Here is a 14605-nt window from a genome sequence, read left to right on the forward strand (position 1 = left end):
CGTTATCTTTGTATAGTATGCTAATCTATCTCTCGCTGTGGCTTTCTGGCTCTAGTCATTGTGTTGTTCAATCTCATTTTCTGAAGGAGAGGTGTTCATCAGATGAGTGATGTGGTCTGTGGTGAAACAGCTCTGTTCAAAGAAACATTACAAACCCTGCTACCAGCCAGCCACTGCACATGGACCACCAATCCACACTATATCTGATCCTCCCCAAGCTGAAAGTACTGATTGCACGGCTTCACATTTTGTCATAGACACCAAGGAACCCACAGCATAGATGAAGAGCTGTGAACAGCTGTTAAAGGCGATTCTATAGGATTCAAAGCTCACTAAGGTCTCAGCAACTTACACAGATTATTGAGCGTGGCTGGCTTGCAGCTGCTTTAGGAAACCAATAATGAGACAGATACACTGACTTAGAGTATGTGCTTGATATTTGCAGTAGTGATGTTAAACCTGAACATCTCTACCTTCATGATGCCTTTTCTTCTCTCAGAACTCCATGTTATCATTTTTTATATGTCAGCAGCGCTTCCCCATCCTACCAGGAAAACACATGATTTCTCTTGATGTTGCACTCACACACACGTCTGGACTGTCAGGAAGTGGCTGCAGAATAGAAGATCATGGAAGAGTAGCAGGGCACTAGTGACATCTGTTACACCAACTCCTAGTTCTTTTCATATTAAGGAGAACTTGAAAAATGTAAAGGGCAACATGAGTGCTGTGAGTTGCGCATCAACACATTGCCTCAGATTATTGTCAGCTTTACCAACCTGTTCTGTTCTGAAGGGTCGGCCCTTCTGATAAAACTGTCCTCAGCTGAAGCCAAATGATGTGTTTTCACTCAGCATGAGGCATCCAGTGTGTGCTAAAGGCACCAAGTGCATCATTTGACACAAAGCGCTGTGGCCCCCTAAAGCGTGTTTCTCTTCATGCACTAACACACATAATAGGGAGCACTTCGTTCTTAATACACCCCTGAAGACCTGACTGCGACCATCCACATTCTTGTAGATTTCTTTCCATTGCTGCCAGCTTTTTATCCACAGTGAAGTGCTTCAACAGACCAGACCAGTTAAACGGTTAATGACTGACTTTATACTTCCTATTGGTTTGCTTCTGTTTAGCTTTTGCTGTTGAGAACACACCTACAAGTGTAACTTTAGAATGTACTGAAGCAATAATTCTCATGAAATGTGCCTCATGGGTGAATGCAGGCCAGAATGATCAATTATAAACCCATTACCAACACATATTCCTGCACACAGCTACAGCCCAGTGAAACAGCTGTAGACTGTACAACATGCCGTGTACAGTCTGTACACGGCATGTTGGCCTATTCTACTACAACACACAGGCAGCAATTAACTCAGGGACATTTACTGAATTGATCATTCAATAGCAACTTAAAATTAAATGTCATATAATTAAAATTCCAGACAACAGATATATGTTATCTTCTTCTCGGTAAGGGCCTGCAATCACTCATGTTTCTAGAGTTATTCTCTATAAGAAGCACCTGTTCTGTCTCTCTCCATCCCCCTCCTCCTCTGCCTTCCTTCCAGATTTCCATCTCTGCAGTGATGCTGTGCTAAAGCTTTATTAATGTTGCGCTTACCACAGGAAGACAAGCCCTGTGATAGTGAATAGCTGTGTGGGAACATGACTCTGTCAACCCCCATGACCTCGCATTCACATACTTTAATTTGCTTCGATTCACACACACACAGGCATGTGTGTACTGCTGAATGTTATTTGAAGGAACATCAGTTTCTGTGAAAGATAATAGCCCTGCAGCTGGGAACCAGCAGTCACAATGAGCCCTGCAATCATTAGGAGATGGGTAGGATATCAGTTGGAGGAGCTGCCCTGTGTTTGGGAAGTCACTGGACTGAAATCATTTAAAGCAATTCCACATCTGAAAAAAAATGGGAGTCATTTGGTAAATTCCAGAACATTTACTGCCTCTGCATGATCATTTTAGCACAACGAAGACAATTAGAGTTGCAGCTTTAAGACATATGTTAAAGTTCTATTTATATAGCAACAAATCAAAGAAAGTTTTTCCTTGTGAAATCCGTCAAAATCAGTACGAGAAATGCCTTTTTATCTTTTATTCTTTATCATCCAAATTCAGGAGTATTTAATTGAACTTGTGTGCATAGGTCAGCTTGTTTTTGTTGGATTCATCATTTCTAAAGTCTATGTGGATACATCAGAATGTGCCATAATGTTTGTGCATTTGGGAGGAGTCTTGAATCTTATTGGGAAAATGTTACCATTATTATATTATTATATGTTACTCATTGCATTGTTATCATTGCTTTACTTATCTAGTAGTTATATACTATACATTCATTTACTTATTTGGTTTGTTATGATAGGAATTATTTTGCATTTATTGATTACATTAATATGAATTAGCATTTACTTATTTGTTGCTGCTGACCTTTATTTCCAGACATAGAATGGTTTAGAACAATGGACATATAAATGGTTGAAGTGGAAGCTGACACATGAGGTATGTAAAAAGGTTAAAGTTCATGGGTTGTTTCCCATGATGAGGTGAGGAAGATAAGGATACTACATCGCCCTAACGTATCTATAAACATGTCTGAAGAAGGATAAATAGTGAGGATCTTTGTGTTAGAAGTTCGATGACTTACATACTGTACCTCATTGTCTTCCCCTTTATCAATTAAAGCCTTGAAACAAAGATTTGTGAGTATGTCTCTGATTTGATTCTGCCTTGAATGTTTCCTTAATAATACTTCCCTAAAAGATCTATTTGCTGAAAGCAAGACAATGTGGTCGTCAGGCTCCTCTGTGGCGTGTTTGAATCCACCAGATGATTCAGAGGTGATGTGAGCTTTACAACCTAGCTGCTTTTTCACTTTTTCCTGGTCTTTTTCAGTGCTATTTTCATCTCACCTGAGCCCAGTTTGAAGACCTGATGATCCACATTGGTGCCTAAATCTCCGTGCAGGACACCGTCATATTGCGGAGTCTCTGATTGGTTGACACTCTGCGTCCAGTGGCAAAAGTTAAGATTTTCCAACTCCAGTAAAACTTTGGACGTGGATTGGACGCTTCGAATGTTTGAAATGTTTGAAACACTTTAGATGCACCATGAGACTTCTCGACATGCCTTCGACGTTTTACCTTAGAAATAACTGCAAATATGCAGTACAGCTACTGCACTGCATATTTGAAATAAGATTCCCAATCAACTGCTGTAGTAAAATCATAGTGCTGCTTTCAGTATATATGAATAAGCAAGAGAAGGGAAGAAGTGAGTACAAGCACATCATTTGAAAACTTTATTCTCCTGCAGCCAGTGAGCTTAGGTATTAGTTGAGAACATCTGGGGAAAAGAGTCACATGCCAATTGGGTGTCTCACTGCACATCTCTGGCTATTGACTGCTTTTTAATGTTTGTTAAGGAGAATCCACAATAATATTGTACCTGCATCAGTTTGTGAGCATACTGACAAAACAACAATCTCTGGGAATATTTTTTGCTACCAGATAGTTTTCAGATCAGAGCTTGGATCTCACATGTGAGCTTTTCATCCACCTCATTTACATCCAAACATATTGATGCATAACTCTACTTCTGAGTGGCAGGGGGGAAAGACCCAGTCAAAACATGACCTGCTGGTAAGGTTTTGTGTGCTTTCTCTAAATCATTTATTTATCTGAAAGTTTTTACTCTTTCAGATAAATAAATCTGAAAGAGTAAAGTCTTTCAGATTTTTACTCTGTTTCAAAAAATGTGACTCAAAGTCTACACAAGCTGTTCTACACTTTTTGACTCAAATTCCTCCCATTAGCCGGCCTGATTTCATTAGTTGTATGACTAATGTGTCAGGCTTTTCATTGTAATGGACATTGTTATCGCTTAGGTGGCGGTTGAGGAATAAAGCCTGATTTCTCTCACTTTGGCTACTTATTAGAAGTGAAGAGTTTTAAATATTTTAGTTCCATAGGCTTTTTATGCCAGATTTTTGCATTTCCTGAATCCATTGAACTACCCATACCAATGCATGAAATGACAATTGAGAGGCAAATCCAAAAAGTCAGATTTTATCTTTTTCATCAGGTTCTGTGATGATCAGAACTGCTGTAACTGGTATTACAGTGTTTCTGTATGCTGATCCATGAAATTACAATAGTGGTTCTGCTTTACTTTTTTGGACTAAGTACATTTTTTGAGATTCTGGACAAATTTCTCCCCCGATGTCAGATGTTCCCCAGGAGAGCCTGAAAATGATTATTGAGTTATTAAGCATTTGTGACTGACCTGACCTGATGACCCCGCCAGCAGCAGGTCTCCTTGTTGGGCTTTGAATTACCTTCCTGCTCTTTGTTTTCTACTGTTCTTTAAAATCTTTTAACATTGTGCAATGTTTACTCAGATTTATTTATTTCAAATGTTACTGTTGCCTTATTTCTGCAATAAAGTTATGAAAAATAAATTGAATTGTTATTTTTATGTGAACAATGACAGGCACAGACCATACACTATGTAATGCTTTAAAACACAACAAAATGATTATAATTTACATTTAATAATTCTAATAAAAATGTTAAACAATTACTGATAAATATGAGTAATGGGTGAGTCAATTACTCAAACACTAGTTTTAAAATCTCAAGTTCTTTAGAAATGGATTATCTTGGACACAAGACTTTATGCAAACAGATTGATTGGTTTTTGATTTTGTAAAAACTAGCCACTTCAGTTGTATCACTTCATCTGCACAGCTTTAGTAATAATTACTAATTTGGATTTACACTATACCCACATCTGGAGTTTTGTGAAGAATTGTTTAGCATACAGTAAGCAAATTCAGCATCTTTTATTGAGCAAACATGAGGAACATGAAAAGACTGAAAGCTTTGGCTTTTGAATACCAATTCTGCAGTGTGCAGAATGTTAATAATTACAAATATTTATTTTAAACTGTAGAAAACAAGATGCTCAGTGGTCATAAAGCTGAAACTGATTGGGACTCTGGACAAACTGGAGTCTCACCTGGAGCCTGGAATATCACATTTACATCGAACAAACAAGAAGATTCTGCTGACACTCAGCAATACACAAATCTTTACCCTGCTACACAAGAAAGAACCAGAAATAAGTACATTTTGACAATTCTCCTGGTTAGTGAGTGTAAAATTATTTGAGCACCTCATTGAATAAGTAATTAAATCAAGAGCCACATTTAAAAACTGCATCATGCCAACTGTGCTTACTATATTTCATGCCTCATTATTTGACAAAGTTGATTGTGTCATGCTTGTTTGTCAGCTGCTGTGATCAGAATAGCAATGATAATTCTGCTTCATTAGAAAATACAAAAAGAAAGAGAGAGCAGCATGAAATGGTGAACACCTCTGCCAAGCAGCTCTGTGATGGGGCTGGGAAGAAGCTCAGACACCTGGATGCTGACAACGGTCTGAAGAGGAATGTGTTACTACATTTAAATACATTTTTCACAGAGCAAAGCTTGAAAGCATGTTATGATTAAAGATCTCATGACTTTGACATGATCATACGCTTCCCTCAGGTCTAATTTTCAACATGTTCTTTATTTTTTGCTCACTGTTCTCTGTAGACTCTCCTACACCAGAAAGCAGAGTATTTCTGCACATGGAAGGACCCCAATATTGAAAGTTTTAGATGTAAAGAGTAACAAGAAATGGTGATCATCCTTACTGTCTCACAAATCATCTGTTTGCCAAGCAGTCATTGACCCAGGTCATCACCTGAACTCTGCCTGTATTTTTAGGAGTTTCTGAGGTAATAAATTCAGTGCACTTTAGAGATCAAATCATGATCCACACAGTGATGCTAGGTTTGTTCAGATTACGGGCTCAGAAGAAAGAGCTTATTCACTGAGGAGAGACAAAAGAAAACAGTAAACTATGTTACTTTGCCAAGGGGATGTCTTGCAAATGTATACATCCCCGTTAGAATCCATGATTCTTTCTGTCAGTCTGACTCAGGGCAGCTGTGGCTACAATGTAGCTTACCAACATCAACATGTAAATGTGTGTGAAAGGGTGAATGATTGACCATACTGTAAGGTGCTTTGTAGTCCTTGGACTTGATGAAGCCTGTTTCAAATGCACTACATTATGATGGATTAAATACACACTGACTGATGTTTTGTAATTTCTGTGAAGATTCCCTGCATAAGGTTAATATAAACATGTTACATCAGAAAAAAAACTAAAACATATTGATGAAAGGTATGTTTAATATCTGCTTAAAGTATGTTCTAGTAAAACATTTTTCCTCTAAGGAATGAGATAGTCGGTTAAATACAAATGTTAACACATTTCAAACAAGCGAGGCGTTTCTAGAACATGACAGAAACCATCGTCAAAATGACTCCCGGTAGTTTTTAAGCAGCGAATGGAGGCTGTCCATAAAAAGTTACAAGTAAAACAAATACCAACTATTGTAAACCAAACAGGTGCAAGAAATAAGAAGCATAAGAGAGAGAGGCATTAAAACAACAATAGATGAAGGAGTAAGTCCAGCACTAATGTCCTCGAGCAGCAAGCAGTGCCCATGTAAATATAAACAACGGTTTACAAAATATATGACTTTAACAAAAATAAATCAAACTTCCAGTTAAAATACTTTCATTAATAAACTCACAAAGGTAGCAATACTCAATTAAACTATTAAGTAAAAATATGAAAGATTAATAAGAACTAATAAACTACCTAAAAGTTTATTAGTCCTACCTCTAAAGTTTACAGATAGGAATAAAATCATGCAATGATGTCATTTTATAGAGAGTGAGGTATGTTAATTTATAATAAATAAATAACTTATTACATTTTCGTTTGTTTTGGTTGAGGTGTTTTCCTACTTTTTCAGTAGGTATTAATATGTCCTATGGCTCCCTTTGTTCTGTTGTGATTAAATATGTGCCATTTAGATATTCTATTTTGTAGAATTAACTTTGTTCATAGTGTTAACGTATTCCACCTTCAATGTAAAAAAAACTTTGATTTTTATTTTACACAATTTTTATCTCACTTTGAGGATGTTTTCAAATAAATAACTAAATAAAATTAAACTCTGGATGAAACCAAACCACCCATCTCCTCTGGCCCACTATTGTGTTTTTTCTTTTTCCAAAGAGAAACATTGTCAAGTATAAAACATGTCAAAAAAAGATTTCTAACAAAATATTTGATATTGAGGAAATATTTTATATTTAGGGACGTGGAGTATAAATATCTGCCGTATCATTATACATCGGAAAACAAATTAACAAAGTAACGTTTCTTTAATATTTGCTTGAACATTCTGTAATACAGATATAATACCATCTCAAAAATGTTTCTCAGAGGTAAGAGAGGAAATCAGTCAGGTTAAACTTGAAGGATATGTTAAAAAGTCTCTGACAGGCGGTGTTAGCAGGACTCTTCTCCTGGTTTTCTGCTGCAAACAAATAAACAAACCAAAGCAAAAACGTTGCTTCAGAGAATGTAATAATAGATAATTAGATGAGTGGGAGTCTTATAAACAAGAAGATTAAAGGTCTTTCAAATAAGGGAACACTTTTGATGGCTTCATCTGTCTATTGAAGCAATTACTTGTCATAGGCATCCATTATGTAAATTTAAATGGCTCGATTCAGACTTGACCAGTTATGGATGAAAGCAAGAGGCAAAGCGGGGCACTTTAAAAGCGGAACTGCTCTGAGTCACCTAAACTGGGATAAATAGTTTCAATTACTGATTTAGGCTCTTTAGGCTAACCAAACCAAATATTTAAATATATGATATAATCTGTGACATCATTTGCTGAATACAAAATCAGAAACTATTTGATTCTCTAGTGCAGTGGTGCCCAAAGTGGGCCCTCGGGGGCCAACATCCTGCATGTTTTAGTTCTTTCCCTGGTTTAATGCACATGGATCCAATGATGGCTCATTAGAGGCCTAAGAAGAACATTGACCTGCTGAAAAGGTTGTTACTGCCACCGGGAGAGAACTGAAACATGCAGGATGCTGCCCGTCCAGGACCCAATGCTCCAGTGTTTAGTGTCCTGGCAAGTTATGATTTTAGTAACATAGTATTTGCCATAGTCCTCTATGTTTGCCTCAGTCCTTCCTCGCACAAGGGTTAATTGTGTACATGAATCTGCACCTCTCTGTTATGAGATGACTGGTAAAGTGTGAATGAAAGGACTCTGCTAAAGGTTGGTGCAAGCCTTCAGACCAAAGCGTGGACCAGTGCTTTAATGCATGTGATCCTAATATAACATAATATAATAATTTGATTTATGAATTAACTTAAGCTGTCAGCATAACTATTCCAGAAAGGACTGTCACTAGCAGAAGAAATGAACAAAACCCCTGGCTTACTAAAGGGATACTAAATTCTATTAAACATAAAAACAAACTGTGATCAGTAGGGTTTAAAAACTCCCAGTAATCTTAATAAAATGAAGTATCACTTGTACAAAGACAAATTGACATAAATAATAAGAAAGAGCAAATGTAATTAATATACTAATCATATAAATTCTGCTCAGGGAAATTCCAAAAAGATTTGGTTGATTATAAAAAAAAAAGTTCTCAATAGGGGCCATAAACCACCAGAGCTCCATCAGCTTGCTGACAGATTTAATAATGACTTTTTATGTAAGAGAGAATCTTACACTGCACTCCTTTTTATGAAGCCTACTGACAAAAGCTAACTAAAGAGAATCATTAAAAATGTGAAAAGTTCTTACACAGAAGGAGTTGATGGGATTTGCAGTAAAATTCTGCTTACAATTTCTAATTCCATAGTTAAAACTCTGGCACCCTGAATGAACCTTTTAGTATTACATGGTATGATGCCAAAAACGGCTAAACGTTTCAAAAATCATTCCAATTTACAAATCTGGAAATAAAAATGATATTAGCAATTACCACCCTATTTCTGTTCTCCTAATTTTATCAAAGGTTCTCAAAAGAGTTGTCCATAGCAGATTAATTAAATACCTGGATAAACATTTGATTCTTTCAAATTCCCAGTTTGGTTTCAAGAAAAAAAGGCTCCACCAGTTTGGCTATTTTGGACCTTTTGGAAAAAATTATTGATGCTCAAGAACGGGGACACTATGGCGCTGGCATTTTCTTGCACCTTTCTAAGGCTTTCGACACAGTAGATTTGAATATTTCACTGGGTAAGCTGCACCATTATGGGATTAGAGGAATTGGTTTAAAAGTTACCTTTTTGGTAGACATCATTATGTAACTATTAATCACCAAACATTGGAGACATCAAACATGGAGTCCCCCCGGATTCAATTTTGGGACTGTTACTCTTCATCATTTATATTAATGATTTTGTAAACTCTTCTAAAATATTTCTCAAAGTTATTTTGCTGATGATGCAAACTTGGTTTTTACATGCAAATCTATATGAACTAGAGGAAATAGTAAATGTAGAATTGCAGAAAATGAATTCCTAGTTTAGGTGTAACAAGTTCTCTCAACATCAGCAAAACTAATTGTATTTTGTTTAGACCAAATACATTTTTATCATTAACTGATAATATAAATCTTAAAATTGAAAATGAAGAAATAATGAGAATGAGTTCTACAAAATTCCTGGGGGTCTTCATAGACAAGTCCTTAAATTTTAAACTTCACGTAGAATATCTAACAAAGTTGTCCAAGTACGTTGGCCTGTTTTTTTTAAATTAAGGTTTTATCTGCCTTTATCCAGATAAAGTTTAACTATGCAAAAAAATCTCTTTGAGCCACATATTAATTATAACAACTTTTATAACAGCTGTTCTGCCTGCAGTTTTAGAAGACGCAATGAAACTTTATTTCCACAATTGTTTGTGAAATGAAAATGATGAAAAAGTTATTTCGAGGAAACGACTTATTAGGTGATTTTTATGATAGTTCCACAAACTGCTGCTAAACTCCTGCACAAAGCAGAGCCTCGGGAATTCCCACAGGGTTATAAAATATGCAAAACATCAACACAACAGCTTGTTCTTCCCTAATGCCCTCAGGTAGGAGGATTCAAAGATCAGGCACCAACAAACTCAGGAACAGTTTTTTTCCCAAAGGATAGAAAGTCTCCTTAATAAGTAACTACACCATCATGTGATTTGGAACATTTGTGCAGAGATGAAAAAGTATTCATACAAGTTTGTGTTATCCTTATAAAAGACTTTTGTATCTCTGTGAGTAGTGCAACTAATGCCTATATGACTTCAAAGCAAAAACATTTGTGCATGTCCTTTATCACAGTATTCAGTTTATTATCCACAGAAATTGAATATTTAACAGCTGCATTGTTTTCTTAGTGGTTCGAAATATGTAGAAGGTAAAAAATATTCAGAGAAAACAAATTGAATCAAAATTATCAGCACTTGTTATGGGAATCTGCTTTTCCAAAACAAAAACAAAAAAAAACATCCAGGCTCTGACCACATCTGAACAGAAGACATGATACCAGATTTTAAACAGACTTGTACAATTTAAGCTCATTGCTGCTGTTCCCATGAACACTACTAGGGAAGAGACGGTTCTAAAAGAAAAAAACATCATTGAGTCATCTGTTAAGTAGTCTGTATATCAATATGTTCTACAATGAAAAAATGTTTTTTGTATTGTTAAGGAAGAATATCTAAATTAGTTAATTTTGGAAAAAGTTTGGCTCTCTTCCTCTTGGATCCCAGGTTCTCCTGGCGGGCCGCGTGTAGTCACAAGGAAAACAACAATGCGTGTTGAAGTCACAGAATTACAGAGTTTAATCCAATATAAGACAATGCATAAAATTACAACAGAAACTGCAGAACAACGGAGACATACATTCATTTACCTGACATAAGTTGAAAGAAAGAAAGAAAGAAAGAAAGAAAGAAAGGAAAAAAAAAGCAAAGACTTCCAAAGACGTCTTTGGGGAATTGCTAGAGCAAATCTAATTTGTTACTTCTGTGTAGAAAGTTTTATAGTGAAGGGTATTCTTATCTTTAATTTATTCAAATAAGGCGTATCTTTGCTCCTTCAACCAGGAGCTATCTCTGACCCTCTCTCAAGCCAGGAACCCCTGCCGTGTTTACGGCTTTTCACAGATGAGTGTGAAAAGCTACAACTTCTACTGTATTGTTTCCCACACAGACAAAAGGCAGTTCAAACGATCCTAGCAAACCATCTGCTGGAACTACAGGTAAATTAAAGGTCAAAAAGTCAGAATACATTACTGATTTCAAACCACAATTAAGGTATTTGAATCAAGACATGTTAAGTTTTAAAACTAGCTTATTTTAAATTTATTTTCTCAACAGTATTTACTTCAGTTATTTCTGTCTCAAAAATCTAAGTTAGTTGATGATCTGAAGCATGTATGAAGAAGAAGTATACAGAGGTAAATACTATTCTCATGCACGTTTTGTTCAGATCCATATAAGCTACAACCATCATTTCTCACTTCCACACACCCCACTGCTGTGCTGTGGAAACAAGCAACAAAGCAAAATATTTTGAATTGTTTCAATTGAAGTTGAAACAATTCAACTTTAATTGTTTCTTGCCAAACCACATGCTAACATTCACCTTCCTCCTCAAAACCCTGTAAATACCAGCTGGGCCACTAAATGGTGGGAAACCAAAGTCAAAGGTGCGTGCAGAGAATGAACCCTGGTCCTGCTGAAGGTGGATGCAGTCATGCTGGGTATTACATATGTAAGATTTTGTCTAATGTCTAAATAATGTTTTAATAAAAATGTCTTTACTTTTTGCTCATTAAGTGATCAATAATAGTAGCAGATTTGATTGATATTTATGTCAGATTTCAAACTGATTTTATCTTACTAAGATGTATTCATGGATTTGTTAGAGCATACAACAAAAATATTCCCAAAATAGACAAAAGCAGAATGCAGAATCAGAGTGAAACACACAGTTGACATGGCAGCATTACTTGTATCTGATTTTGTCACTGTGCTTATGAGGCAGGGGGAGTCATCAGTCCATACTTAAGTGGGTTATGGGTATATATGCTTCAAATGTCAAAATGATTTTGTAGAAATGATCCTGTAGAAGGTGGCTTCACAGAAAAAAAGCTAATACATAAACCTGTCATGTTCTGATGAATGGACTGAATAGGAATATGTTTTAACAGTTCAGCTTTTCCAAACTGTAACCCAGAGGCTGCAGCACACTGGAAGTGAGACAGAAGCCAGGTTGCTTCGACATAAAAATCTTCTCCTGCATTGTCAAATGTGTCTGTTTTTCACACCTCATTGCTTGGTAATTTGATGAAGTTTCTCCATAGCCTGGAGGGGCTCAGCTGTTTAGAGACAGTGTTAGCAACGGGTGGTCCAGTTGAAGCACAGAAACTCTCAGTCAAAGCAGAGCGGTCCAATCCGGTCTCTGATTAGTTCTATCATTTGTGTAGTTCAATTCAGCAAGGGTCAACACTTGGCGTCAATGAATACTTTAATTGTCTGTCTCCTGCCAAGGTCTAGTTTCATTATTGTTACCATTTTGCACATACTGTATGCCAAAAATTTCAATGGGTGCTATTACTTCTTGTGTCCATTAAATTGTAATACTCTCATTAATTAATGTTTATGGTCTTTTCTTTCTGAAAGGATGGTAAATAAAACTAAGTTGACATTCTTCTGATTGATTAGGACTGCTGGAATATTTTCCATTTGAGGAAAACATTAACCCCATAAAAGACAAATAGTTAAGAGCTTTAAATAAATGTAGAACACCCACAGCTTCAGTTCCAACGCCCTGTAACCATGGTAAAATCTGTGGGTAGCATCTGTCACGTCGGTGATGAATCTAAAGCCAAATGACAGCCTGTAAACCCTGGAAGCAGAAGTCACAACAACACCTGTGCCACTTCAGATAAACATGGTAATATCATAGATAAACACTTTCCTTTTTCACCAGATAAGCACACAGATGATGGAGTGTGTAAGCTGTGTACTGAGTAATGTTGAAGAAAAGTACTCCCTCTTTCAACTGCAGAAATGTCTGTCAGCATGTGATAATTCTTTAATAAGTTCTAAAGTTATGATTTGTAATCTGAAGTGTATAAACAGAACAAAGTTCTCATTTTTTCTTGATCATCAGAACATGACTGAAACAAATGTATTATTATTTTGTGCAATTAGATGTGCCTGCATATGAACAATGTCAGCAATACTAGACATAATCTAAACCCCTTAAATACACAACATGCAACTGAAACCAACTTTAGGTGTTGTATATCAAACAACATTTTCTGTCTAACAATAACTCCCATTGAATTTGATTTCAGTCAAAAAGAGAATAAAGGCATTTTTGGTAAATACTATAAAAATGTAATTCAATTCAATTTTATTTATGTAGCTCCAACGCACAACAAATGTTGTCTCAGGTCACTTTACAAAAAGTTTCATTCCAATTCAATCATACATGCATTCCAATATATCCTAGTTATCAAACAGTACAGATGAATTAATTATTCAAAATAGTTTAAAAAGTTTCTATCTAAGAAAACCCAGCAGATCGCAACCAATCATTGACTTGCAGCGTTCTCTCCCCCTGGACCAACACAGAGCGACAGTCACTGACTTTACAGCAATCCCTCATAGCAAGCATGCATGTAGAAACGGTAGAGAGGAAAACTTCCTTTAACAGGAAGAAATTTCCAGCAGAACCAGAACCGAAACCTGGTTCAGTACAAGCAGGCATCTGCCACAACCAATAAGACAGAGCAGAGCACACAAGAAGAAACAGATGAACTGATATAGAATTATTTTCTATTTTCTTGAAAGTAAAAAGTTAACAGTAGAGTAAGAATGATTAGTTGATACATTGGCATTATGACAGCCGATGCTCTCCTCCAGGAAGGAATCACAGTCAATCAGAATGCCCGACCGGAGGTGGCTTCTATGGAGAGAAAAATAGCTTAGAGATACCAAAATGTTAACAGTTGAAGTAACAGTAAATGATGTAAACTGGAGAGTAGTAGAAAAAGAAAAATAGGGGAGAAGTGGTCAGTTAGTCCTCCAGCAACCTAAGCCTATAGCAAAATAACAGAAACAGCTCAGGATAATCTAAGCCAGTCTATCAGCTTTATAAAAAACAGAAAGGTTTAAAGCCTAGTATTAAAAGTATTCAGGGTGTCTGCCTCACAGACTAAAACTGGGAGCTGGTTCCACAGGAGAGAAGCCTGAGAACTAAGGGATCTGCTTCACATTCTACTTTAGAAATATAAGAACCAACAGTAAACCTCAGAGCAAAGAGCTCTGCTGGGAACATCTGGACCAATCAGATCTCTGATATATGATGGAGCTGATTATCGAGGGCTTTATATGTGAGAAGGAAAATCTTAAAATCTATTCTGAATCTAACAGGGAGCCAATGAAGAGAAGCTAAAATAGGAGAAATATTAACTCTCTTTTTAATTTTCTTCAGAACTCTGTCAACCTGTCAACAGTCCTGCCTTTAAAGTAACAAATGCATGGACTAGTTGTCAGAGTTGACACCCATTAAACACAGCAAATAACACAGGAAAGACAAGAGAGAGTTAGATTCTGAATACTCGCGAGGAGACC

General features: G+C 36.4%; 2 long non-coding RNA genes across 2 annotated transcripts in view; one reads left to right on the top strand and one right to left on the bottom strand.

Moving 5' to 3' along the window:
* Positions 1–24: 24 nt before the first annotated feature.
* Positions 25–14599, top strand: LOC107833662 (uncharacterized). Its single transcript, XR_001659432.1, has 4 exons — positions 25–37; positions 289–290; positions 1042–1054; positions 14521–14599. It is a non-coding gene; the product is annotated as an uncharacterized LOC107833662 (long non-coding RNA).
* The window catches only part of LOC107833663 (uncharacterized), a 24737-nt gene continuing 20080 nt past the window's right edge, over positions 9949–14605 (bottom strand). Inside the window, exon 3 of the long non-coding RNA XR_001659433.1 lies at positions 9949–9961. This is a non-coding gene — a long non-coding RNA (uncharacterized LOC107833663). The remainder of the gene's footprint in view (positions 9962–14605) is intronic.

Source organism: Poecilia formosa, unplaced genomic scaffold (assembly GCF_000485575.1).
Source record: "Poecilia formosa unplaced genomic scaffold, Poecilia_formosa-5.1.2 Scaffold424, whole genome shotgun sequence".
Classification (NCBI taxonomy): Eukaryota; Metazoa; Chordata; class Actinopteri; order Cyprinodontiformes; family Poeciliidae; genus Poecilia; species Poecilia formosa.